The following is a 27046-nucleotide window of genomic DNA, read 5'->3' on the forward strand; positions in this document are numbered from 1 at the left end:
TGGGTCACAAGAGATTTTTTTGGGGTCACCTTGTCACGATCTGTATTTAGGTCTGTAATATACTATGTACAAATAGGCGACTTATGGATCCTTTTATTGCTGGTTCAATTACAGTTTTTATTATTTAAAACTTGAGTAATAGACACAGTCAGTCATTCAACAATAAAACATCCTCATTAATGTTCAGTAATGGTCAAATCCACCTTTATTTTGTGATTTACGAATAATGTCTATTGACTTGTATGGCAAAGTTTAGTGACTTTTAAAATATGGATTTCCAGAAAAAAAGTTTGGGAAACACTGGTCTACTAGATAATACTTCAATTAGAATATCAAATAATGTAAAACAAAATACTTGTAGTAATCTTATGATACATAAGTATAAATATTTGTTTGTGAGGTTATAGGGCATTGCCTGATTTTTTTCCCGTGTATTTAAGCAAAATGTGTCTTGCCCCTGTACAGATATTTTGTAGAAGCAGCTCTTGAGGTCAAACTAAGTCCATGTCCATGTTGTCTGTATTTAATTGGACACCATTTTATTGCCCAATAATCAGGAAGTTCGCATTCACATGGTAGTTATTGTTAGTTTTACAGGCACAGCAAAACTCTGCTCTGGTCTCTGAATGTTGTGGAAAGTGTTTATAAACTCGTTGCAGTGAATAATTAGGATGCCCTGGATGCGTAAGGTTAAGTGAGGAATCACACAGGGCCACTGCAGATAGTTTAAACTGTGTAAAATGAGTTGTGCCTTTAACCTCAACCAAGACATTTACATACACACAATTTTCTGATGGATTACAAAAATTGTTTCTGTGAATATCCCAAAAATGTCCATGTTGTAAATTTTTTATCAATATCACCTACCCCTACTTGCAGTGGCGTAATAAAGCCATTCTCCATTGGGCGCTTGCATTAGCTCACACTTAACGAACATTATGATTTAGTGTGAAACATTACAGCAGCAAAACACACAATCCAACATAAATCTTTGTTATTACAAGAGTCATTTGTTTCATGATATAGCGCACCCGTGACCAGCTGGTCTGGTCTGCTGGCACTGCATTCAGCACCAGATCTTCTTCTTTGAATAGTTTGTTTGACCTTGAACATACCTTGAGTACTTACACTCACACTTTTCACATTAACTTAGCAGAGTTTATTAATACTTCTACCTAAGAATAAATGTGGCTTTCCAGAATTAAACCAAGACTAGAACCATTTAGCTTTATCCAGGATTAAATAGGACATGTGAGGTGCATTGTGTAACTTTTTTTTGGTGGAGGGTCCGTCATCTTAACCAGGCTGGTGCCACCTTGTGCCTCCGCGCAGTTTCATTTCTCTCAAGCGACTAGGTCAGGAGTCGGAATACACTAGACCAGGGGTGTCAAACATACGGCCCGGGGGCTGGATCCGGCCCTCCAAGACCTTTAATCTGGCCCTCGGCTGATTTTCTACTAAATATTTTAATTATATTTTCTATTAAAATATTGGTAATTTTCTGCTGTGTTTATCACAGCAGCGTCTCCAGCGCCTCTGTGCATGGCCCCTCCCACCAGAGCAGCACAAATGAAGACTTGCCTCTTTCCAAACGCTCTTAAAGGACGATCGTTTTGACCGTGACACCCTCATCAGCAAAATGTCAAAAATGAGAAAAGTGGACGCCGAGAGCGGGATTTTCCAAGAAAAATTTACTTATTCCTATTTGCAAACAAGTTAATGTTAAAATTAATGTTGAAATTGCATTTATTCTTAAAGTTTCAGGTTGTTCATAATATTATAATATTTTGTAAAAGAAATTAAAAAAGATTTCTGTAATAGATTTCTGTTTCTCTACACAAATATTTGAACTTATTGCTATTTCTGGGGTATATTGTGACGGAGCAGGCTCATCCCTAAGAACGCCGTCCTGGGGGAGAGCACGTGAAGATGCGCGCGCCCGTTTCCGTAGTTATTGTGCACCGCTCGCCGTACCAGTTCCTACCAAAATCACTGTTTTACAATAAAATTCTCCCAACATCTCCTGCGTGTCTTTCCGCGACTAAGGGTGCACACTTGGAAGCGCTTATTCAATTCATCTAAAGCACGCCAATCCAGACATTCACTTACCCTCGCGCCGCCGCCTTCGCCCTCCTTCCGTGGTGTGTACTGGCAAACCCGGACACATCCGCGCCGGGAGTTTAAATCCGGTCGTTGCGTGGGTTCCGGGAATCAGGTGGGCAACAACTAATTTGCATGGGCAATTAAATGTATTGTCTGTCTCTCAGACGTTGTATTTAAGACCTGTTTCATTCTGGGCGCAAGCTATTACGGGTATATAACCATCGTGCTATAGAACATAGGCCGTTTGATTGTAGAAACGGCGAAAATCATGCTTATTGGGGGGAATTATGTAATGTGGGAGAGGCAAACCGGGAATATAAAGGTGCGCTCTCCAGCTCTGTGAGGAGTTGCGACCAGGTTGCAGTGGAGGTAACTTGTGTGGAGTGAGCCAGAGGAACCGAGAGAGTGAGAGAGAGAGAAACTTTGCCGGACTTAAAGGGGAAGTCCACCAAAAAACTTTTGTCATTTTTGTTTTTCACACCACCACTGTAAATATTTTTCCACTCACGTTTGGCACCTTTTGCACTGTTGGAGAGCACAATAAATCACCGAAAAGCATTTCCTGCCTAAGCCTGAGTTTTTTGGAAGAACCCCACCACATATATATGCCATGAGTTTTCAGATCTGGCCCCTTTGGGATCAAAGTAGGTTGGATACGGACCCCGGACCATAATGAGTTTGACACCCCTACATTAGACACCCCTCTGTGTTGGTAACGATTCCCAAGATCAAGGATTTAAAGCCGGAACATAAAGAGAATGTATCAAGGGGAAGACGTTATTGCCCTTCTTCCCACGGGATTTGGGGAAAGCTATACCACTTAGCCCCATTAGCAGTATACATCACAACCAAATAGCAGCCATCGGTTAAATTTTAAAAAGTACCTGCCTACCGTCGAGCAAATATATTCTAATGCTGCAAGGTCAGACAGTTTCCATGAAGTGAAACCAGCTGATGAATCAGGCTAGTTCCTATGGATATGTTATTGCTGTGCCTGGAATATTCCACAGTGCTACATTAAACAGCTCTACTTTACATATTTTCAATTACAGGTGGTTTTATAGCTCCAAAGAAAAAGAAAAATGTTGTGAAAACATTCCAGACAAAGCAATAACATCTCCACAGAGAATAGCTTTTGACAGGCTCTCCACCAAACATCTAATGTATAAAACTCTACAAACCATCAAACATAAACAATACTTTCTAAAACAAATGGCTGGCAACACAGATCTGTACTCTATTCTTCATCTGGACGTCATCAGGATGTTAAAGTGAAGCTTGACATAGGCTATTCTCCCACATCCTGTGCTACCACGTGATTCTACATTATTTAGTGACAGCCCTGGTGCATATTGGCTAAAACCCCCAGGCTTTACATATATATCTAAGCCCATTATTGCGTAACCAAAATGTAACATATTTTAGCCTCTCCACGTCACTGTGCACGGCCTGTGTCTAATCCATTGCTGCATTTCTACTGTCCTCTTTTCTATACATCGTTTTTTTCATCTTTTTCATTACACATCTGCTTGGAAGCCCATATGAGGTGAAGCATCTGGTTTGTCTTAAATTCATCCTAAAAATACCCTTCTATTGATATACTACTTTCAAAAAACAATGTCTGCATTGCACGTAAAGATGGTATCTGTTGATTTATTTGGTTTGGAAACTATAATTTTAATCTACATTGATTTAGTTCTGCTACAAACTCAAATTGATTAGCGGGAAATGCACGAAAGATGCCTGTTTGGGCCCGCAGTGTCAACATAGCCCTAGGATGTTTATTTCTACTTCACTTTCCACATGGCAATGAAACAATTATTTTTTATCATAAATATTAATGTGTATTGCTTTATGTAGAAGACATGATAGAAATTCTTTAGTATAACATGAAAGATTAACGAGGAGGCATTACACTTCTGTGGCGTATAACTGCCAGCATATAACATATTTAGACCATGTTACCTTTTATTATTATGTTATTTTATCATTCTGAAAATGCTATATTCACAGAAAACAACATAAGTTTCACTTTTGTTTTTGATGCTGTGAGCCTCTCCTTCCCTTTGCTCTTTCTCTAATCAAACTCCTGCACATCACATCAGGTTTGTGAAGTTGTAGTGTATTGTTTTATATCACGCTTTTGTAGATTTATGAAAAACTGCTGTGTGGGAGTACGGGGGACATAAACTTGAGCTTTGGATAGGATCGTACATCTAACCAGCGTTCAAATAGGGCGAGATCACTACATTGGTAGAGTCCAGCCTGCATGAATCTAAAATCTCTTCAGGCATTTTTGATGAGAAAATAACTTTATAACATAGAAATGTAGAAAACTCAAATTTGCATAATACCTCTTCTTTAATCTTTAATCTTTTTTTTTTTTTTTTTTTTTTTTTTAACATTGGGAATGTCATTTGTGATTAATTACTTATTATTTATGGCATAATAAGTACTGTATGTCTGGATGAGAGCGTGACAAAAACATTAAGATGCTATTAAGGCTTAATTTGATTAGTATGTCAGCCCTGATTAACATTGCATAATCATTCTAAAATCGTAAACTGCATCAACAAGGACGGTCTCTTTCTTCTTCAAGGTGCTGCTTAGTAAATGTACAAGCGTATGTCTCACGGTAGCTCAAAACTGAGCAACTTTTAGCACATCATCAGCCTAATTTACTTCACTATTAGTCTCCCTTGAACTTTGTCTTGATTTTTCTTGTGAAGTTGAATACACAAGGGGCTTGAGAAAGTCACTCGCAGTAATAATTTGGTGGAGACAGGCAGTCCCAGCGGCCCTAACCTAACCCTGAAGGATTTCTTTGAGAAGGGAGGGAGACGTTGGGGTCCCGGTGAAATTAGGTTGGTGTTAATACGCTGTGTCGTAAAGATGTCAAACAAATGGAGCAGATAAACTTGTGAGTCAGTGTGGGCAGCCCGTTCAAGTGCGCGTACTCTGTGCCAAAGAAGGGGGCGCCGTGACAATTTAATAACCCCCAATGTCACCTGGGAGCAATCTGGTCTCCGCCGGGTGCTGCTGTTGTGGTAATTATGTTGAGGTCCACAGCTTCTACCTCACTATAGATTGTGTAGCTCCAGTCCGTTTAGTTCACATGATCTGAGCCAATATCCACCTGTGCTGATTGCTGTCACAGAGATTGCCCTCTCTGGAAATAGCTATATTGTGGCATTACTTTGTGGTCAATCCACAGTCTGTGAAATGTGTTTGGTTGCTTTTGTTGTATACCAGCCCATGAACTGTCTGTTTGACATCTAAAAATGGACATGGGTTTGATTGCAAGTTGCATGTATTAACAATTCATTTAAATAAATAATTCAAAGCTAAATAAAATGTTTTGAATGGTAAAGGATCATAAGGTTGTAAAAGCCTCTAAAATCAGATACTAAGTGATACTAAAGTCACTTTCACAAGAGAGAAATGAATCTTTCCTGAATAGCTTTAGAGTGATCTTGAGCTGTATCAGAACAAGTACAAGAGCACATAGACTATTATAAGAAAACCCGATTATTTAATGCTGAAAATTACATTCTGTTGTCTAAAGAAAGAGTGTTTTTTTTATTATCAAAGTGCTATCAGAATTGGTATTCACTATCGAGTCTATTACTTAATATTGAAATCCAGTTTGAAATTTCAGTATCCTGACAACACTCTGTGGATTACATAAAATATTCAGTGATGGCAGCGATAAAAACATATGAATCCAAAAGAAATTCTTTGACAAGCTTGTTTGAACTTAGAAATGAGCAAGTTTGCAGTCTTGGTAATTATATCACTACCTATTTTTTGCTCTAACTGTGTACGTATATGCACTCCACAAGTTTGAACTGCACAGCGCATCACACTGTCTGAGAGTATAATTGAAATTTAATTCTATGTAAATGAGTGTCTGCCAGGGACCAAGCAAGATGCATAAAATGATTAGAATTGACACCAAATTAATTTTAATACTTGTGTAATTAAATGGTTAATTCAGACATGCCTACCATTATTCACACAACAGCATGATAGAAGACAGAGGTGGTAACCCGCACATGGTTTTACATTCATTTATTAAGGATATTTGAATGTCGATGATGCATTATGGTTTAACCTTTCCTTGTGCCTCCCTTGTCACATTCTCATTACAGTTTTACTTAAAATATTGGTAATAAATTCACATTTTTATTGCTACTGTGTTTGTTGCAAATTACAGATTTTCCTTTCAATTTAGAAGCAAGAACTGCACCGACAGATGGAGTATTTACCATTTACATCTTGGCAACGCCTCGTATTCCTAAAGTGGACAGTTGCTTTCCAATTTTGCCTGAAGATTATGCTGCTTTTTCACAATTTTCTCAATAAACACACAAACTAGCTTTCAGAGAGGGTTCATCTTTAGGGACTCTTGTCTGGAAGCCATTCTGTTCCATATAATTGAAAACAAGTTAATTTAGATCCTGAATAATATGGATGCGGCCAACACTTTTTAAATTAACTTTTTATAGTTTGAGGCTAATGGGGATCCTGGAGAATTCTTACAATTTTGTTATCCGTTTCTGAATTTAGTGTTGGATGCCTTACAGTACTGTGGAGAACTGGATTTACCTATGAAAAGGTCTCTCAATTAAGTTAATTTTTTCATATATTTTAATCTAAAGCACATATGTCTGCCAGTATTTAGTTTTTGTTTTTTTAGAGCATTTATAAAGAAAATCCATCCCAAATCCCATATCTATGCTTTTCACATGGATAAAAAATTTGTACTGCTGCCATAGCGATTAGTAATTTTAGATGAAAAAAAAATATATATAATAATAACATATATATTAGATTTTGTGAAAAGTGATAAGTTCTCAAAATGACTGACTATAAGCAGGAACCAGAAATCAATGAATACAATGTGGAAAGTTTTAACTAAAACTATTTTAATCCATATCCCAAAATTTTAATGACCAATTAATGGCATTTTATTTTACAATTTTACATAAATATCTTAAGTTAAAGGCACATTGTGTAACTTTTCTGGTGGAGAGCCCATCAAATGCTGGCCAGGCTGATGCCACCTAGTGCCTCAGCTCAATTTAATGTCTCTCCAGCAACTGTAAACGAAGCCATACATTCTGTGTTGGTCAACAATTCCAGAGATCGCAGGATTTAAAGCCAGAACAACAAAAAAAAAGACATTATTCCCCTTCTTCCTACAGGATTTGGGAAAAGCTTAATATAAGAGTTAGCCCCATTAGCAGCGCATTACATACATCACGACCAAACAGCAGCGATTGGTTAAATTTAAAAAAGTATCAGCTTACCGTCAAGCGAACGAATCCTAACACTGTGAGGTCAGAAGGTTTCCACGAAGTGAAACCGGCTGATGAATCAGGCTAGTCAAATGGTTTTCTCTAGGGAGATGTTATTGCTTTGTCTGGAATGTTGTCTGAAGTGTAGTATGGTAATAAACCTGTCTAGCATGGAAACTAAACCAGACCAAGTTACAGGTCAGATCTGTGGAGATGTTTGTTTTTCTAGGCATTTTTGAGCTATAAAACCATCTGTAATTGAATAAATGTAAACCAGAGCAGTTTAATGTCATACTATGGACATACATTCCAGGCACAGCAATGACATATCCATAGAAAAAAACAGGTGACAGACCCCCAACCACAAAGTTAAATTCAGAGGAGTAAAATGTCTTGAATCCCACCTTTTGTCTTTGCTCTGGTTTGTACATCTCACGTGCAGCTGAGGCAATGGAAAAGGACTAGTGGAACTCTCCCCTCTCCAGACAAGAAAATGACTCTCCATTACTTGTCACTAAGCAGTTTAGGCTCTGGATCCTAGTGCCAAATGAGTGTTTCCTTTAAGAGCTCCGGCACATGTGGCACAGATTATTATGGGCTGGCTCTTGGATTATTAATCAATGACAGTAATTACCCACCTAGCATAGCGGAAAGACTCCCGAGCTCTGAGCTGCTCCAATCTGACAAGGAAATGGTGTGTTTGCCCTCGCTCCAGACAAGTTACTCATCTCTCGGCAGATTAATAATTGGCTGAAAATGTGAGGTCTAATTTTACAACCAAAGCTGGAAACTACTTCTTTTTCACGACCAATTTGACCAATTTCCCTTTTTAGATATCCAGGATGCAGGTAAAATTAAACTTTTAACAACCATTACAAAGCATCATTACTAGCAATAAGTGTTGGTGAAAAGTGTAAAAAAGGCTTTTGTTGTAGTAGTAATAGTAGCAACAGTGGTAGATAGTCGTGTGTAAAAGTTATTTATAGGTATATATTGGAGGTAGTAGTAGTAGTAGCAGCAGCAGCAGTAGTCGTAAATTTAGTAGTAATAACTCGTGGCTATAGTGGTAGTAGCAGTAAAAGCACTAGCAGCAGCAGCAGTAGTAGTAGTAGTAGTAGTAGTAGTAGTAGTAGTAGCAGTAGTAGTAGTAGTAGTAGTAGTAGTAGTAGTAGTAGTAGTAGTAGTAGTAGTAGTAGTAACAGAAGCAGTAGTAGCAGTAGTAGTAATAGTTGTTGTAGCAGTAGTAGCAATAGTAGTAGCAAGTAGTAGTAGCAGTAGTAAGTAGTAGCAGCAGTAGTAGTAGTAGTAGTAGTAGCAGTAAGCAGTAGTAGTAGTAGCAGTAGTAGTAGTAGCAGTAGTAGTAGCAGCAGTAGTAAGTAGTAGTAGTAGTAGCAGTAGTAGTAGTAGTAGTAGTAGTAGTAGTAGTTAGTAGCAAGCAGTAGTAGTAGCAAGTAGTAGTTAGTAGTAGTAGCAGCAGTAGTAGCAAGTAGTAGTAGTAGCAGTAGTAGTAGCAGCAGTAGTAGTAGCAGCAGTAGTAAATGTAGTAGTAATAACTAGTAACTGTAGTGGTAGTTGTAGTAGCAGTAGCTATAGTAAGTTATAGTAGTCGTAGTAGCTGTAGCAGTAGTTGTAGTAGTAGTAGTAGTAGCAGTAGTAGTAGTAGCAGTAGTTGTAGCAGTAGCTGTAGCAGTAGTTGTAGCAGTAGTTGTAGCAGTAGTTGTAGTAGTAGCTGTAGCAGTAGTTGTAGTAGTAGTTGTAGCAGTAGTTGTAGTAGTAGCTGTAGCAGTAGTTGTAGTAGTAGTTAGTAGCAGTAGTAGTAGTAGCAGTAGTTGTAGTAGCAGTAGTTGTAGCAGCAGTAGTTGTAGCAGTAGCTGTAGCAGTAGTTGTAGTAGTAGCTGTAGCAGTAGCTGGTAGTAGTAGCTGTAGCAGTAGTTGTAGTAGTAGTTGTAGCAGTAGTAGTAGTAGCTGTAGCAGTAGTTGTAGTAGTAGTAGTAGTAGTAGTAGTAGTAGTAGTAGCTGTAGCAGTAGTTGTAGTAGTAGTTCGATGGCGCTAGTTTGTAAGTAGTAGTACTAGTAGTGCTATTAGGAGTAGTGATAGGTACTAGTAAGTTGTTACTTGTAAATACGGGCATCAACTATTTAAAGTGAGACCATGTAACTTCTGGAGGAGGCAGGCCACCTCCTGATTCAGTGGAAATTGTAAAGTGAAAGCTGTACTTCGGAACATTCTCCATAAAGACAGATTTTTTAGGTTTTATACCATACTGTGGAATATTATGACAAATGAACAACGTTTCTATGGAGACTAGCCGGGGCCCAGGCCATTTAAGTCATTTCTATGGAGATGCAAGTCTTCTCACAGTGAGGAAGCATTTTTTAGACAACAAAAATATCTAAATATCAAAAACATGCTTCACTAAAAATGAAAAGTTGCATGGGGGTGTTAAAAGAACTTGACTTCTACATTATACCGACTGAACATGTTATTTTTCCTTGACATAACCTGACCCCTGATCTTCACAATACACTTTTCTCATGGTTGTAATTCAAGTCCAGACTAATAGCATTTACCCGAGACTTTTGGGTTAATCTGCACACACATATTTTAGCCCTTGGTGGTATTCAGAGTTCAAACCTGAGTCTGTTTAAGAAACCTAATGTCCCAGAGGAGCTTGCGGAGAAATGTTGAGTGTTTTCTTTCTTGGATTTTATTCGAAATCTTTTACCCAGTTTCGTTTGCCTCCCCAGGGCTACTTAAGATTGACAGTTCAAAACCTCTTTACTGTTTATTGTTTAGCTCCTCTCCTTACTGCCTTAGCTCTGTGGCTTAAATAATGAATCCTAGAATAAGGGACTAACATCCAAGGTTCCTTTTTAACAATGTGTGCTTAATTTAAGATTTTCAAGCACATTTTTATAAGCACAATTCTAATTTTCATTTCACATTTTATACAATTCTATCTTTGCCCTAGAGCTAATCTAAAAATCCATACAACAGTATAAATATGGCATCAGGAAGCGTATTCTTGCCTCTGAATGTTGAGTCGGTTTTTATGTTTATTTGCTTTCCTGCTGGCACATACAGTAGCTATAAATCCATATGTTATCTGTGCATTAAGGCAGTAACAAAAACAGACTCCTACTATAGATTATAACTGGTTCTGTCTGTGGCATTATCTCATTCTTGGCTTTAGGCGTTTGGACTAATGCATTAAAGAAGAAAAAGTTCCATCTTTTTCATTGTCCATGTATAAAAAAAACTTTTCCCTACAACAAATACTGGAAGTTACACTATCTCAAAGTGCATGTTAACATCTGTTTATAGCATGACGTTTGATATAATCATTTGAGTTTCTTTCCACATATGCGTACACATACACTACAGGTCAAAAGTTTTAGAACATTACACTTTTTCAAATTTTTTTACTGTTTACTGTTGACCAAAACGTAAACTTTTGATTCACCTTTGGCAGATATAACAGCTGAACACACTCGTAGCATTCTTTTTAATAAAATATTCTTCAGAAAGTTCTTCCCAAGTCAGTTGCAGACGTTTCCATAAATGTGTGGCACTTGTAGGTTGCTCGGCTTTCACTCTTCTGTCCAGTTCATCCTAAAAGCAGCTCGATGGGGTTTAAGTCTGGAGACTGTGCTGGACACTCCATGTTTTCAAGCTTAACATCGTGTTATTTTTTTCTGAAGAAGTTCTGGCAGAGCTTGGACTTGTGTTTTGTTATCTTTTATCTTTTTTTTTTTTTTTACCTCTGGCTGTTCAGTTCTTACCTTTGTACAATTTCAAGCTCTTCATTGGACTTGCACGACTTTGAATTGCAATAAATAACTGGAAAAATTAGGGTGTTCTAAAACCTTTGACCGGTAGTGTATATTACTCATTTTATACTATATTTATATTATATGGGTCACAATTACACTTACCGATGTGTACTTGAGAACCAAATCAAATAATTGGAGCACTATAATATTTTGTCTATACTGTTGTATCTGTTCCCATCTAATAAACCAGAAAAGTACAAAGAACAGTTTAAACACTGTCTTTAAATTTTCTATATTACGCAAAATTGACTCTTGTGAGCTTTAAGTCATGTTTTAATGCTAAAATACCTGGCGTTGTGTATGAAGGTGTATGGAATTTGGTGCCCTTTTTGTATTACTGCAAATAACTCAACCTAAACACAACCCTAGGTAGGTTTTTAATGAGGAAAAACATTATAACATAGATCAGAAAATAGCGTAATATGGGCAGTTTAACATTTCATATATTATGGGAGAAGTGTTTTCTTTAAAACCTGAAAGCTGAAATACACTTTTGCAGATCATGTTCATTGCATTTATGATGAGTTATTGCTAATGTCCTCAAACCCCCTTCTCGTCCTTATCAAATTCACACTAAATACCAGTTTTGAATTCATGATGTGTCCTTAATGGAACGCATTTTGCTTTGCTTTTAATGTTAGCGAGTGAAAAACGATTGTGGCTGCAGTAATTTTCTATCCATAGTCTTTTTTCTTTCTTTCTTTTTTTTTTTTTTTTGTAGTGCACACATTTAGTTCTGCTCCAATAGATGTATCTAGGCCCATAGCGAGACAGAACACCTCAGGGACAGTCACCCCAGCTCCGCCTTCACCCCCTTCTTTATCTACTGCTCAGTTTGAGTTTAAAATGGGAGTCTCTAGTGTTTACTGTAACTGCACCTGTGCTAATAATACTAATCATCAGCCTGTGATAAATACCAGCGTGAAAAATCTTTCCCATGGCCTATTTTTTGTACTGCACCAAGCCGTCTGTTCTGTCTCTCTCCTCTTCACAAACACAGATAAATCAAGGCAAAGCACCCACTATTACTAAGTGACGTATGGCTCATTCTGATTAAATTACCTCCGCTACATTATCACTCTGCGAGGCCTGTTTATCGGCGAGGTCCCTGCTCAGTTTATACAGCTGGTTTGGCAGTTCAGGCTTATTGTATTGATGCTTTTGTGCTCATTTGAATATTAATGTGCATCTGTTGACATAGAATTGAATGCATTTAGTTAGGATCGCACGGTTTGAGAAATATATCTAATTTTCTGATGTTGCAGTTGCGATTTGATTTGTGGTTTTAAAAATAGGATTCTGTTTAAAGTTCATATTTTAAAGGCCCATATTAGACTATTTTCTGATCTATGTTATAATGTTGTTTCGCTTCATTCGCACATGTTTAACACACAAAGCTCGCACAGATAGACGGACAGAGACATGATTTATTTAAAATGTAGTTATTATTTTGTATTATGCTTGTTCTGGATTCAATGTTTAAGCAAAACTATTATTAAACATTTATTTTAAGAAGAAAGGGTTTAACATTACATGTCTCGGAAGAAGAGAAAACATATAGATGTTGTTGAAAATTTTCAATAATTATTTAGTTTGGCCCACGATTTAGTCCCAGTTTTTAATTTTGGCCCTCTATGAATCTGAGTTTGACACCTTCATTAGAATCATTTGGATAATTTTAGATGGAAGTGCCAATTTCTACTAAACAAAAGGTAAAAGGTAGCTGTTAATGACATCACAAGGTGGAACAGAGCATTTTGACATTAGACATTAGACAGACTAATAATACAGGACTGAACTCGCAGCCCTACAGTTTGTATTTATGCACATTTTTACCTGATGAAAAGAAGAAAACAACTTTTCATCAAAAGTTGAACAATCCTCTGATATTTTATTGAAAAGACAAGATTGACTTTTCAAGGGACCAAACATCTTGTATGTTATGTAATACAACAGTAATCAATACTAGCTTTGCCTGAGAATATTTACAACAAATGTTATTGAAAGATGCAGACTTCACTGTTAACTCGCATGTCTGTGCAGTTTTGTGAAATGTTAATTCTCACTTGGTTATGGCGCCATATTATGCTAAATGAATTGAAAAAAATAAGTTGGTTATTAGTGGACTCGGTGTTATTGTATGGGCTTTTGGCGTGTCCCATAATCCCTGGAGTTGATTGTATTTCCCAGCCCATAGAATCCCTGTAATCCTTTCAAAGCTCTAATGTGACAATAACACATTTTTATGAGATTTTTATGCAACTGCGATGCATTGTTAAGAGTGTTACCGATACGTCCCCAAAAGTAATGGTGAAAATGAACCACAGCTGAACATACCGTACAGTATATAATGGATCCAACACGGCTTTGGAGGTGTTTTTACATTTGGAGTCAAGGTTGTGAATGAAAGGCTTTGTTGTCGTGGATACATTAGTGGGGCATAACTCAACCCTGGTGGCCATCAGCCCTCAGCCGCTCAAGCAGGCAAAGTCAACATCTTCCCCACTGCTCACTGTTCGCGCCCACGTCATAAATGTCAGTCTGTCACTTCACGCAGGCTCCATTTACCAGAGAGGCCAGAGCGCACTCTCCCCGACCACTCCAACGCACTCTCTTCGTCTGAGCAGAGAACATAACTCAATGCTACAGTTTTATGAAGATCTGTGTCGAGAATCAAACAGTGTCAGCGAAATGTGTGAGACAAAGGCCTTATTTTTTCTGCTCAGATAAAGGTCAGACCTTGCTGATTCGATGAAATATTAAAATGTTGACGCCACTTGAACATTTCAAGAGGAATTAATGAATGAATAAATTGAGTATGAAGCGGAGGATTGAATATCAAGGCGAGGCCAGATGTTTTTAGCATTATTTATGAGCTGAAAAGTGTCTCCAGACTCATCAACCATGTCCATGTGCTTTCTTTCTGTTCCCTGCACTGTGCTCCAGTACCACTATTTCTCAGTCTGTGTGCGAAGTCCTTCAAGTCTTTTCTCAGATATTTGTATTTCCTTTGTCGGGCGGCCTGTCAGTCTTCTCGGCCTCTTGAGAACCGCGGTAATTTGGTAATTTTGCCTAAACGGTGATACTGTAATTATGTGGCATCAGCTGCCGAGCTGTCAGTGAGACAGCCAATGGTCATTCATCACCAGCAAACCAGGGGTCGGGGGGCGGGAGGCTGGCATTGTGAGTGATCGGATAAACACTTGCAGAAAGAAAGAGGGAGAAGTGAGGTGGTTTGATATGAAAAGACCGAAAATAGAAACTACAGGCACTTTGAAGCTCCAGTATGTGCGGTGTGCTTTTAGAGCGTGTGGGGCTGAGATAAAGGCATGGAAATGACATGGGGCTGTGATATGACACTCCAGGAGGAGGGGGGGGGGGGGGGTGGGGGGAGTAGGGGTACGGGTGAGGTGGTGAGGGGCCCGTGGGTGGCAGATGAAGTGAGACCCAGGGAAGGTCAGGTTTGAAGTGGAACATGGCAGCGGTGCTAATGCAGTCCAGCCCCCATCTCAGACAGCTCCCCTCTGTCCCACACATGAACAGGGCTAATGATGACTCTAAAACACTCGTCACACTGTGTGGAGGTCCTCCGCTCAGAAACACACACAGACTACTGCAGCAACTAAACTGCTACTACTCTACTGCATTTTTTTTTTTTTTTCCCCCCATTCTTATCAAATCTAGTTAATCTGATCTGGCAGTTACATTTTATTTGTTGGTCCTAACTATACACATATTTACAGCTGGACAATTGGCTTAAACAACTGATTTATAAAATATGCAATTCTTTATGTAGGAAACAAAATAACACTCCTGCTCACCCACTGCACCAGACTACTGAGGGTCAAACGAGTTCATTCTCCACCAGGCTCCTACAGCTCCGCTCAAACAGTGAGAGATACAAAACTAGCCTGACTCTCTAGCCTGACTCATCAGCCGGTTTCACTTTGTGGAAATCGTCTGACCTCGAAGCAATAGAATCTGTTCGCTCAATGGTAGGCGGGTAATTTTTTTAATTTAACCAATCGCTGCTATTTGGTCATGACGTGTGTAATGCACCGCTATCGAGGCTAACTGGTATATTAAGCTTTTCCCAGTCCTGTAGGGATAAGGGCAATAACGTCTTTCCCCTTGATAAAATTCACCTTCTCTTCTCACGTTCTCTTTGTTCCGGCTGTAAGTTCTCAATCTCGGGAATCGGTGCCAACACAGAATGTATGGCTCTTTGCTGATTGGCTGGTACCCGGACTCACAAACAGTCTAGTGTATTCTGATTCCTGGCCTAGTCGCTGGAGGGAAATGAAACTCCCTACAACTGTACAACAACTCACACTCATATAACGACTAGCACTATGTCCTGTCAATCGTCATATCATTGGTGCACTGTTTTCCTATGACCTCTTGTATATAGCTAATTTTATATTGTATTACTTATTTTTCTATTTTATTTTGGCTTGTACATATAGATTATGTCTTATTTGGCATCTGTCTCTTCCTGCCTTTTTTGCTACTTATTTAGAATTATATTACACTGTGATGAGTGAGCTACTGTGTCCAAAATAATTTCCCTTGTGGCTTAATAAAGTTTGTCTAAGTCTAAATGGGAGAAATAAATGATAGTTAAAAAAAATGTATTCATTCGTAATGAAGAATATTATAAATATAACACAAACATTTAGAAGATAAGTTTATTGGCTGCATCTGATGTTGATACTTTGCAGTGACATCATGGTGGGGGTATTCTGCCTGTATCTCTATGGTGGAATGATCAGGCCTTACTATGGTGACACATTGCACACATTAACAAATAGTGTCAAAAAATTAGTCTGAAAACTCAAGAAAAAATATAAAATTTATTTAAACAGCACATTTTTAGGAGCCTGTGATCAATGCCAGCGTTTAGGAATTTGATTTTCAACAAAAAGGTGAGAGTGACTGTAGTTTTTATGTGTAAGAGACTTGTTTAACAGCATAAATCACCTCACTGGGTGTAGTTTCAACTATAAACCCGCTCTTTCTGGTCAGATTGTGTTAAAACAAAGCTTAAAGTCAAATTTGATCAGCAAAGCCTCGGACAAAGCAGTGCCTACAGTTAGTTTCAAGAGTTGCATGCTAATAGTTTAAGCCAAAAATTCACATGAATATTGGAAACTACAATGGCAATTCTACACTATAGCCCGAAAGGAAGTCCAGTTTCAGGTTGAGCCCATCATTATCACTCTTAATCTTGTCCATGCTGATTTGTACAACCTTTTCATGCTGTTCAAGTTTTGGGCCTTGTGACTTCGCCCAAGGTCAAACTCTTGCTCTTCCTCCTCTGGGAGCTGTGTGCAGTCTTCATAGTCCCTCTGGCTTTTCCCGTCGACAGGGCTGTTGTCTGCAAAAGTTTTCATCCAGCGCCTTTGTTTACCTCTCATCCAAGACCAAGGATAAGAACTAATTAAGCACAGGCACCAGCAGACTCCTGTAGTGCCATTTCCACTGCTAATTATGCATGAATACAGCCTGCCTACTTGCTCCCTGCTCTTTGATGTTCTTTTTTACTAAATTGCTATGGTTACTACTGCTCATTAGGATTTTAGGATGGTAAATTCTGACAGCTATTGTTCCTGCTTGCATACATTATACGATCTGTTGATGCTATAGAGGCTGTGAAATGATGTTATCGGCAACAGTGAAAACAAAGACGTCTGTATTTATGTTAAAAGTTACCTTAAGGTTAATGTGGTTTTGTACGTCTTAAGTGAGACCAGTGTCGTAGCAGTTGGTCCCCATTGGTTTATGCCACAAGTTTTTGGACAATTTTTTTTAGGTTCTGGTTTTAAGCCTGGTTTTAGTTCTGGTTTAGTCCTGGTTTTAAATCCTGGTTTTTCTGGTTTAGTCCTGGTTTACTGGTTTAGTCCTGGGTTTTAGTTCTGGTTTTAGTCCTGGTTTTGGGCCTGTTTATCCTGGTTTAACCTGGTTTATTGTTCTGGTTTACCTGGTTTAGTTCTGGTTTTTCTGGTTTACTGGTTTTAGTTTTCCTGTTCTGGTTTAGTCCTGGTTTTAGTTCTGGTTTTGGTTTAGTCCTGGTTTTTTCCTGGTTTTTAGTTTAGACCGGTTTAGACCTGGTTTAGTTTAGTCCTCTGGTTTAGTCCTGGTTTTTCCTGGTTTAGTTCTGGTTTATTTTTAGTCCTGGTTTTCTGGTTTTTTCTGGTTTTAGTTCTTTTTTCTGGTTTTCCGGTTTATGGTTTAGTTTAGTTTAGTCCTGGTTTAGACCTGGTTTACCTGGTTTTAGTTCTGATTTAGTCGTGGTTTTAGTTTTTCTGGTTTAGTTTCCTGTTTTTAGTTCTGGTTTAGTCCTGTTTTAGTTCCTTGGTTTAGACCTGGTTTAGACCTGGTTTAGTTCTGGTTTAGTCCTGGTTTTAGTTCTGGTTTAGAGACACGGCTTGTGCGGCGTACGGGAGGAGGTGCGGTCCACGCGGTGCATGTGCGTACGGGAAGGGGGGTTAGCGCTTTCGTGGCCCGATACCAAACGACCCACAACCTGGTACCGGTTCACGGCCCTGGGGGTTGGAGACCTCTGTTTTAGAGTTGCTGACATGGATTTAAAGGCACAATTTTTTTTTTTTTTTTGTTTGTTTTTTTAATTCTTTTACATTCCTGTCTCCATGGAGATGTTAGTTCTTTTTCCTGGAATATTCCACAGTATGGCATTAACCATCATGCGAGTTACAGTTCAGATCTGTGCATTCTTTTTCAAGGTGTTTGTTTAGCAATAAAAACACCAGTAGTGAAATTGGGTTTCACCTTCAGTTCAGTTTCAGGTGATATTTGAGAACTTTCACCTATTCAAAAAATATAATATTTTGGATTGCTAATTGCTAAGGAAACTACTAGATTACTTCTTTTGTTGCCTATGCATCTATTGATGTATTTATTTTACCTAAATAAAATAGCATGAATCATTAATATTTAGATTTAAATGCCATATAGCTTTATATTTAACACCTAAATGCATGCGTCACTTATTATTATTGATAGCACTGAGCTTTTTGTCTTGATTAAAAAATTCCTCGTGTGCCTCTTGTGTAGAACTGGACTTCCCATTTTAGAACTTGTAAAGTGCTTCTTAAAAACCATTAACCCTCCCATAAAAGTGCATATGGCAGCCTATTAAATTTAAATGGGATAAGGACCCGTATACACACACATACACAGCTCCCTGCGCGTGTGTGCTCTAAGTGACCAACTTGAAGAAATGAGGACATTAAACTATAAAAAAATGTAAGCACCTCTTTTGATAACATAATAACAGTTTTAAGTTTTCAAATTTTTGCATCAACTAGTTTTAAGTGCTTTCTCGATCAATATCTTGCCAAGAAATGTGTTTGCCTATAGCAACCTTTGAGTTGACTTTATAGCTCAAGGCTGTTTGAATTTCAAACCTCACTTATCCTCTCACTTTGACTGCCACCTCGTAATAAAATGTACGTTTTATATTCAGGCAGCTTTATGTCTTTTGTAAGGCTCAGACATATAGGATTTTTCTAACATTAAATCACCATATCTGGAGAAGGTGTATTTACCTAACTGCAAATGTCTGCAGTAATCCTGGCCATAAGTTTGTGAATAACTTTTATTGCACTCCACACCGGCCAAAGCTGTTTTATTCAGGCTATCGTTTCACTGTTTGTTTTACTGGTCTTGCAAAAGTGATGTGAAAAGTGAATTATCTTTTAGTAAAACGGTCGATAAATGTCACACAAAAATACTGGTAAACTTAATACTATTGCAGTAAAGATGGGACTGATGAAATGCAAATTCTCCCCGTCTAATTTGGGACCTAATATTTCAGTTTTTGGCCAGTTCATTACTTTCCATGTACTGTGTAACTTTTCATATTGGAATATACACCGCCTGCTTGTTTCCTTGGAGATATTATCTGTCTTGCCTTTATTCAAGCACAGGCTTTACTATTATATTTTACTATATTTATTTTACTATATTTACTAGTGGTGAACCATGGACCTGGACCCTGGGCCTTCACTAGGACCAATTGCTGGCTATCCTCATGAGCAGCCAGCAGTTGGTCCAAGGATCATGATATCCAGAAGAAGGAGAAAAAAGAGAAAGACCTGAGTACTGGAGCTCAGAGCTCGCAGCCGGGAAAACAAGGCACTTATCAACCGCAGTGAACGCCCTGGACGCGTGTCAATTATTTTTCTCCCATTTTGTCATGGAGACCACGACGTGCGTTGGGGGCGTCTAAATTCAAATACAAAGGCGTCCAAATAGAGGTGTCCAGCGCATTTTTTGACGCTGTGGTCTTGCTTATATATGCTCTCACAGGGGTATTTGCGAAGGCCCGAATGATGTCGTGATATGATCCCGCCCATAACTCAATGAAATATGACTGGTTAAGACTGTCAAACTCAAACTCATCCCCACATTGATAAGAATTGCTCGGGTCGCCGTTCCAGCCCTGCAGGTGTTTCTTTAGCTCAGTGCCTGCAGGAGGAATCACTGATTTACCCAGATACTATTGGAAAAAAAAAACAAAAAAAAAACAGTGATTGGTCCATTTCCATTCCATTATATTAACCCTTTGTTTCCCAAGAAATATCAGTCCAAGTTTATAACACTGATCTAGAAGTTATTGGAAGTGTTGTGCTTATTACTCACTGAAAAAAAATATTAGTAGTACACAAATTCTTTCAATATTTTTTCTTAGGCCTTCACTGAATACCTTGAAGGCCCTGAGGGTTCCCCTCTGCTAAATTTTCACTTTTTCACTGATCTAATCTGTAACTTGGGCTGGTGACATCCCGTTCTGTTCACCATGGAAACAGACACATTTAAAACCATACTGTGGACCATTCCAGTTATGGCAACAACATATCCATGCAGACAACCATGTGGTGGAACCTCTACAAGAAATGTTACATAGTGAACAATGTAGTGGCATATTTTGTCTTATAACTATATTAAAACTGCAGTTTGCACTGTAGCTGTTGTATACAATGATATTAATAAGAAGACAACAAAACACAAGATCCCCAAACTTGTCTCAATTTATATTCCATAGCTCTCTGGTGTGTGCAGATGCATTGTTGTTGGCGTCACATCTCCTCTGTTGTGGGCTTGTTTTAAAGGCAGGGTGGTTTGAGCGATGACTCTGTGTGCTGTGTTTTATGGTGATCACCTTGAGTCACGGCTGGGGCCAGGAGACCAGTGAGTGTAATGGATCTGCTGGGAGCTCTCACTCTGGATTTATGGAAAAGCCTGCCAACAGCAAAGTATCAGTCACCTGCTTTTGTTTTTCTTCACTTTTTCTGCACACAACCAGGGAAGACACCAATGAATAACGACAGAAACATAATCCAAGGCGACGCGCTTTGACAAACAATACACAGCAAATGTTTCTGCCTGCTGTTCCAATAGCTGTAGATTTAACAGTAAGCACTTTCAGCAAGTTCACAACTGTTACAAACGGCTCTGCTGCAGACCATGCAAGACTGTGCCAAAGTTTTACACACATTCAAAGGGATATATAATATGAATCTGACTTTTATGCGCCGTTATCCATGTTATAGCAGTGTTTCATCATTGTTCGTTCGACTCGAAGTTGTATTTTAATTGTTGTATTGTTGTTTGATTAATCCTGCATTATCCTGCAGTTGCAGCTTGGATAAATTGATTCTTGATAGTTTACAAAATGAATACCTCACATATTATTATATAAAGGAATGTCATATACTTGCAACTTCAAAACAACCGACACTAGAGATGCAACGATATCCCTCATTTGTCATTTACTTGTTAACGTTTTGTGATGTTTCAATAATATCATAGTGTTTAAGTCTTTAAGTCAAGCATATCTTAAAGCGTAGTAGTTCTTAAAACGTATCGAAACTGACCTGTGTATTGGCGTAAGTATTGAATCCTGGGAAAACTGTATCGTTGAATCCCTATAAGACATTTATTAATTATATGTGACAGAGCTGGTGGTGGTTAGCCAGGCAGGTGCCACCTAGTGCCTCCACTTTTTAGTTTAATTTCTCTCCATTGACTAGGTCAGGAATCGGCATATACTAGACAGTTTGAAAGAACCCTGGAAGTTGTAGACCATGCACCAGCCAATCAGCTAAGAGCTGTGAAGCCATGACGTCAAACTCAAATGCCTGTCTGGGTCCCTTTTGTGGTTCAGCACAACAGTCAACAAAGTGGTCGAAATGGATGTAGACGAAGCCGTACATTCTGTGTTGTCAACAATTCCCAAGGATCAAGGATTGAAAGCCGGAACAAAGAGAATGTTTGGTGAAGTTTATTAAAGGGAAAGACGTTATTGACCGGGATTTGACACATTACATACATCTTGACCAAATAGCAGCGCTTGGTTAAATAAAAAAAAGTACCCTCCTACCGTTGAGTGAACGAATCCTAATGCTGCGAGGTCAGATGGTTTCCACAAAGTGAAACCGGCTGATTAATCAGGCTAGGTGGTGGAGGGTCTACAGAGAAGTTAGGACACCTCTAAAAATTTGTGGGAGGACAAATCGATTTCCTTCCAGCATCTTTTTGTTGGTATATTTCCAACATATTAAGCAAATGCATGGTTGTAAAGACAAAATCAAAGGTGTACAGTGGATTGTGGTTTCACACCTCACGTGGCTTGAGTGTGATCGGGAGACTCTCTGCTCTGTAAAGGTCTTCTGTCTGAATGCAGTGCTGGGGTTGGCAGGGCAGGCAGGGGGCCGTCCGGATCAAGTTTCCTCCCCCCGCTGTCTAATTATTGACCCATCTGGTATTGTCTTTTCAATTGTTTCAATTATGATGGCACTGGTGTTGCTCAGCACCCTGGCGTCGCTGCATGCATAATTCATGAGTGACACCCTGGACTGCACTCCTCTGAGCTGTAGGTTTGAGCTGAATGTCAATAGTGCCTCCTGCCCTCACTGGAGCATGGGGCTGTGTGTATCGACAGAGAAGCAGATACCAGGCCTCGGTGCCAGAGACAGATCCGAGGCTGCTGTGCTGGAGTAGAGGTGAAATGAAAGCCTTATGGAGTCTGTGTGCGTGTGTGTGTGCTTGTGTGTGCTTGTGCTTGTGCTTGTGTGTGTAATGACAGTGAAGGGTCCCTCACAGCTGTTGTTTGCACTAGCCTGATATCTGACCTCATTATTGTCACCCCCAGACCCCAAAAATCAATAGTGTTCAATTACTCATGAAGCAGCAGCACAGCACTACTTAGGAGGAAGTCTGCGCCACCCAAGGGTTAACTCCCTCATCAGGTGTCTGACTTGAGCACACAACAGTTGGCAGTTGTGCAGTGGAGGGAGGGCGAGGGCAATAAGGAGGGATCAGCTATGCTAATGTTCACTGTAAAGGTTATGAGGCTAAAATGACGTGAAATGAAATGATTATTTTTGCTTAATTGAAAATATAGTAAATTCTGAATAGTGAACAGTCTATTCTGACCTACAAGAAAACCTGATGGGGAATTTTGGGGGAGTAATATAGGTAAAAATTAACTAGACTTTCATTAAATTATCTGTTTTAATTATATAGCAATAGTTCAATTTAGTGACTGTTCTTTTAATAATTGGCTTTTTTCATCAGTTGTTAAGTGTTTACAGTAGCTTTGCCCAAGTCACATATTATTGACAATCTAAACTTTGTTGTTTAATATAACGCAAAGAAATCTGAAGATTTTCCCATCCCCACAGTGCTATGTTTGAAGGGGAATTTACTTTATTTAGAAAAAGCAAAGATTTACACTCAGCAATGAAATTGTACCTTTCCCCTTTTATTGATTAGCCTGGGAGAACAGACTCTGAGAAACCTCATCGTCTTGTCTATATTTTTCCTGTGATCTCATTTGAACTGCTTTTGACCATTGCTTAACAGATTCAAATCTGATTGAAATGTCCTTATTCTTTATCATTGTACATGCATATATTTAAAGTGTCCATCTTGTTGGGGTGTGTGCTGCTTGTGGTCTCATCGAGTATTCATACAGTGACCCCTGAAAACAGCTCACCTCCAGAGGCAGGGCTGCTCCGGCCGACACCGCTGCACTGGCCTTCAGCTCCATCTGGTCCCTGCGCACCCTCCGAGATGTGTGCAGAATAAGCTGTCAGCGCCGTAATAAGACAGACAATTCACTGTGCTAAGTGCATCTCTCAAGACCTCGGCCCGCTAAAGCTAAATGATGCTAGTGCCTTAAGGGGACAAGAACACACGGGGAATATTAACCCAATGAACCTCATCCAAGGACGTTGAGTAAAGCAAAAATTCAATTTCCAACTGTACGGGTTTTATTATGCACCAGTATGAAGATAAGAGTAAAATACCTTGTTACAGGTTTAGCTGTGGATCAAATTTCACACGTTGACTGTTGTTGGGGTCTATTCAAATTGTATCTGCATCATTTTAAAATAACTACATCCTAATTCACCGTAATATGAAGAAGGACTTCATTCATATTGGACAATTGAGAGGGCTTAGTAACATACCTGCACATTCTGAGTTCTTCTCTCAAACAGAAAACACTTGTTACCACCTTGTGATGTCATGTGGTAATACAGGAAGTGCTCCACTATGTTTTTAAACTCCATACACCTTCACTAGAATATGATTTTGCTGATTTTAACCCTGGAATTGCTAATCTCTACAGAAGGTAAAATTAGCTGTTAACTTCAAAACTACCACTACATGACATCACGAGGTGGAACATAGTTTTGAGCTTTAGACAGACTAATAAAAGAGGATTAGAAGTTTGAGTAATATTGGACCTTTAAATTAGTAATTGCTAAGTCTGAATCATTTTTAATCTTAATTATTTGTTATATTCATGTTGACTGCATATTCAAGGTTCAAAATGTAGTTGGGGTTCAAAATGACAAAAGTGCTATACTGGAAAACTTGCAATATCTTTTTAATTTGCAAATAAAAGTTTTGTTTGAAAATGGAGTAACGTCTCAATGACTGAAAGGCAATGGCTGAAAAATAGGAAGGGTCATACAGAATCTCATTTTATATCAAGATCCATGTATAAACAAAATGAATGTTCTTATTTCAAGCCAAAAGTGGTTTGAATCAATTTTCCTTGATATAGATTTCTTACAGTATATCTCCCACGTGCTATTGGTGCTATTGGCAACGTGTCAGTTTCCAGTCCACTTGATTTAGCTTTGATCTCAAACACTGCACTCCCACACAGACTATAGCTTCCTTTTCTTCTCTTCCGGGCATTTTCTATAGCTGAACATCTTAAAGACATTGCATTTAAAGCCCGTACATCAGTGGAAGGTGGGGTATTGCATGTATCGGTGAATCTAAGAGACAAATGCTCCGTTTACAGACAATGCTCATTAAGTCTTAGACCAGAAAATAATGTTCAATGCCCATTAGAGAATTGTTCACTAAACATATACTAGTGTCAGCGTTCTCAACTCTCTCCTGTTGGCAAAGTTCTGTTCTTCTCTTGTTTCCTCAGTGTTGTTGTATCCTTTGGCAAGACACCTTGCCCATTTAAGCTCAAATTGTCCTCAGTCTGTCCCCATAGCAGCTGTGGTCACAATATTGGCTTACCGCAGAGTATGGGATGAATGAAGATCGCACAAAATGATAAAGCGACTGCCGAAAAGTTATATAAGACTAATGCATTATTATGATTATTTATGACCATATCCAAGTATAAAATAATCGCCTTCAACAAATGCTCTCTCAAATCTTATAATTCAAAGGTAATTTCTTTTACCATTCTTGCTATTGGTGCTTAGGCTCTTATAACTGAACATACTCAGGAATCAAATGAGGTAAGTGTCTTGAGCTATGTGCCAGACCACATATATTTTAATATCTGCTATTAAGCAATTATTTTATATACAAATAAACATTTATGTATAGTAGCGATTTATCACCCATCCAAGACATAAAATAGAGAGCTGAGCAAAGAGCTGATTTAGAGTAGGCATAGCAAGAGTGGTTGCATAAAACTCTTCTCTAATGGACAAAAGTAAAGTGATAGTAAACATGGCCAAAAATAAAGGTGCCAGTATATTACACAAAATTTATTCTTATGAGCTTTAAGCCATTTAGGCTATGCCTTTACCTTCTCAAAACATCTTTGAAGTTAGATTTTGTTTAATCCACACATTAGTAGCCCTTTATTATTAGTTTGTCTACATCTCCAAAGTTCCAAATGCTCTGTTCCACCTTGTGATGTCATGACGGTAGCTTTCATGTTAACAGTTCCCTTTGCCTTATGTTCAGTAGAGATAGAAAATTCTAGGCCTGAAATTATCCAAATGATCCTAGTGAAAGTGTATGGAGTTTAAAAACACAGTGGAACATTACAAATCCTGCATTACAAATGACATCACAAGGTGGAACAATGTTTTCTTCTTTCAGAGAGAAGGCCTCAGCCTAAATCTGCAGGGTTTGTGTGTTAAACATGTGAGAATGAAACAAAGCACAATCCCAGTTATGTTTCAGATCAGACAGATCAGAAAATAGCATAATTTAAGCCCTTTAACTTGACCTAACATACTTGAGGTACTTGTAACTTTTTACTTCCTGTCCTGTGTTAAAGTGGCTGACACAGAGCCGTCACTTTAACAGCCTGATGAAGCAGCACATCCCACTGTCTGAGGCCGTAAACCTCCACGGCTCCGGGACATTTGGCACAGACAGGGCAGACGGCAGGGGCGAGTGGCAATAAAACTATAAAACAAAACATCACATCAATGCCAATAATATAATTCTCCTGTATAATGTTTTATAGTTTCATTTGATATATTGGAGTTAAACTGTCAAGTGAGCACTTTGGGAAATAGTTTTGTCAAAATGTTTGTCATCATCAAAATCTCTGCTCACAAACAGCAAACTGTGTACAAAACATCAGAAGTGCATAAACTGATAGAAATTACTAAGAATTGCGAAGTAGAAGTACTCGACTCGGGTAGTGATAAACAAATACATCTAAAGCAGTTAGAATGATCAAGTTTACTACAAATATGACTACTACTACTTCTACTACTACTACAACTATTACTAATATTACTACTATTGCAATTCACGACGAGTACTTACTACTGCTTCTACAATTTCTTTTACCATAACATATTGCTACTGATCTGAACACAGTGAAAATTCAAAATGAATGAAACAAACTGCATATTCCTTCTCATATCTCAGAAAAGATTGTACAGTTGACAGTATAATCTTTTATCATTCCTCTTTTCTAAGCCAGAAGAGGCTAGAAAACAATTTGTTTTGCAAATGTTTTCAAACTGCAAAAAACTCCCTTCATTTTAGCGCATACAACAACCCATTTAAAATAGCAACTCTGGATTTAAAAATAGAATGTAATTTTCGCATTGCTTTGTACCTTTTGCCCACTCGTTCCTGGAGTGGATGTTTTCAAGGTGAGAGGTGAAAAATCTTGATTAAACATGTCTGAGCGTTTCTCATCTGCGAGCTTTTCCTATTTGTCTGATGATTCAAAAAGACGTGTTTTTAAATAGAAAATTAGCTGTTAAACCACAAGAAGAACAACAGACCTACAGAAAAAAAGTTTAGTCTGATTATTAAGGCTGTGGTTACGTAACATATACACTAACACTGGTTTTCTATCATGAAATTATCAAAAGTTATTTTCTCATTGATTTTACATGTGACTTCATTTATGTCATAAAAACAACAACAAACTAAAGGTCCTGACCAAGTCTAGATCAAGATCTGGAGATGGGTCCTCACTGCTCTTGACAGATTGTCCCAGCGGAATTGAAGTATCAGACAAATTTACCCTACTACTACTACTA

At 38.5% G+C, this 27046-nt stretch overlaps 1 protein-coding gene across 2 annotated transcripts in view; it reads left to right on the plus strand.

The window, feature by feature from the left end:
* Positions 1–27046, plus strand: part of macrod2 (mono-ADP ribosylhydrolase 2) — a 676928-nt gene that overhangs the window by 203609 nt on the left and 446273 nt on the right. The gene's annotated exons all lie outside the window — the stretch shown is intronic.

The sequence above is a fragment of the Boleophthalmus pectinirostris genome, unplaced genomic scaffold (assembly GCF_026225935.1).
Source record: "Boleophthalmus pectinirostris isolate CB_2022bp ecotype Guang Dong unplaced genomic scaffold, ASM2622593v1 HiC_scaffold_5, whole genome shotgun sequence".
Lineage (NCBI taxonomy): Eukaryota > Metazoa > Chordata > Actinopteri > Gobiiformes > Gobiidae > Boleophthalmus > Boleophthalmus pectinirostris.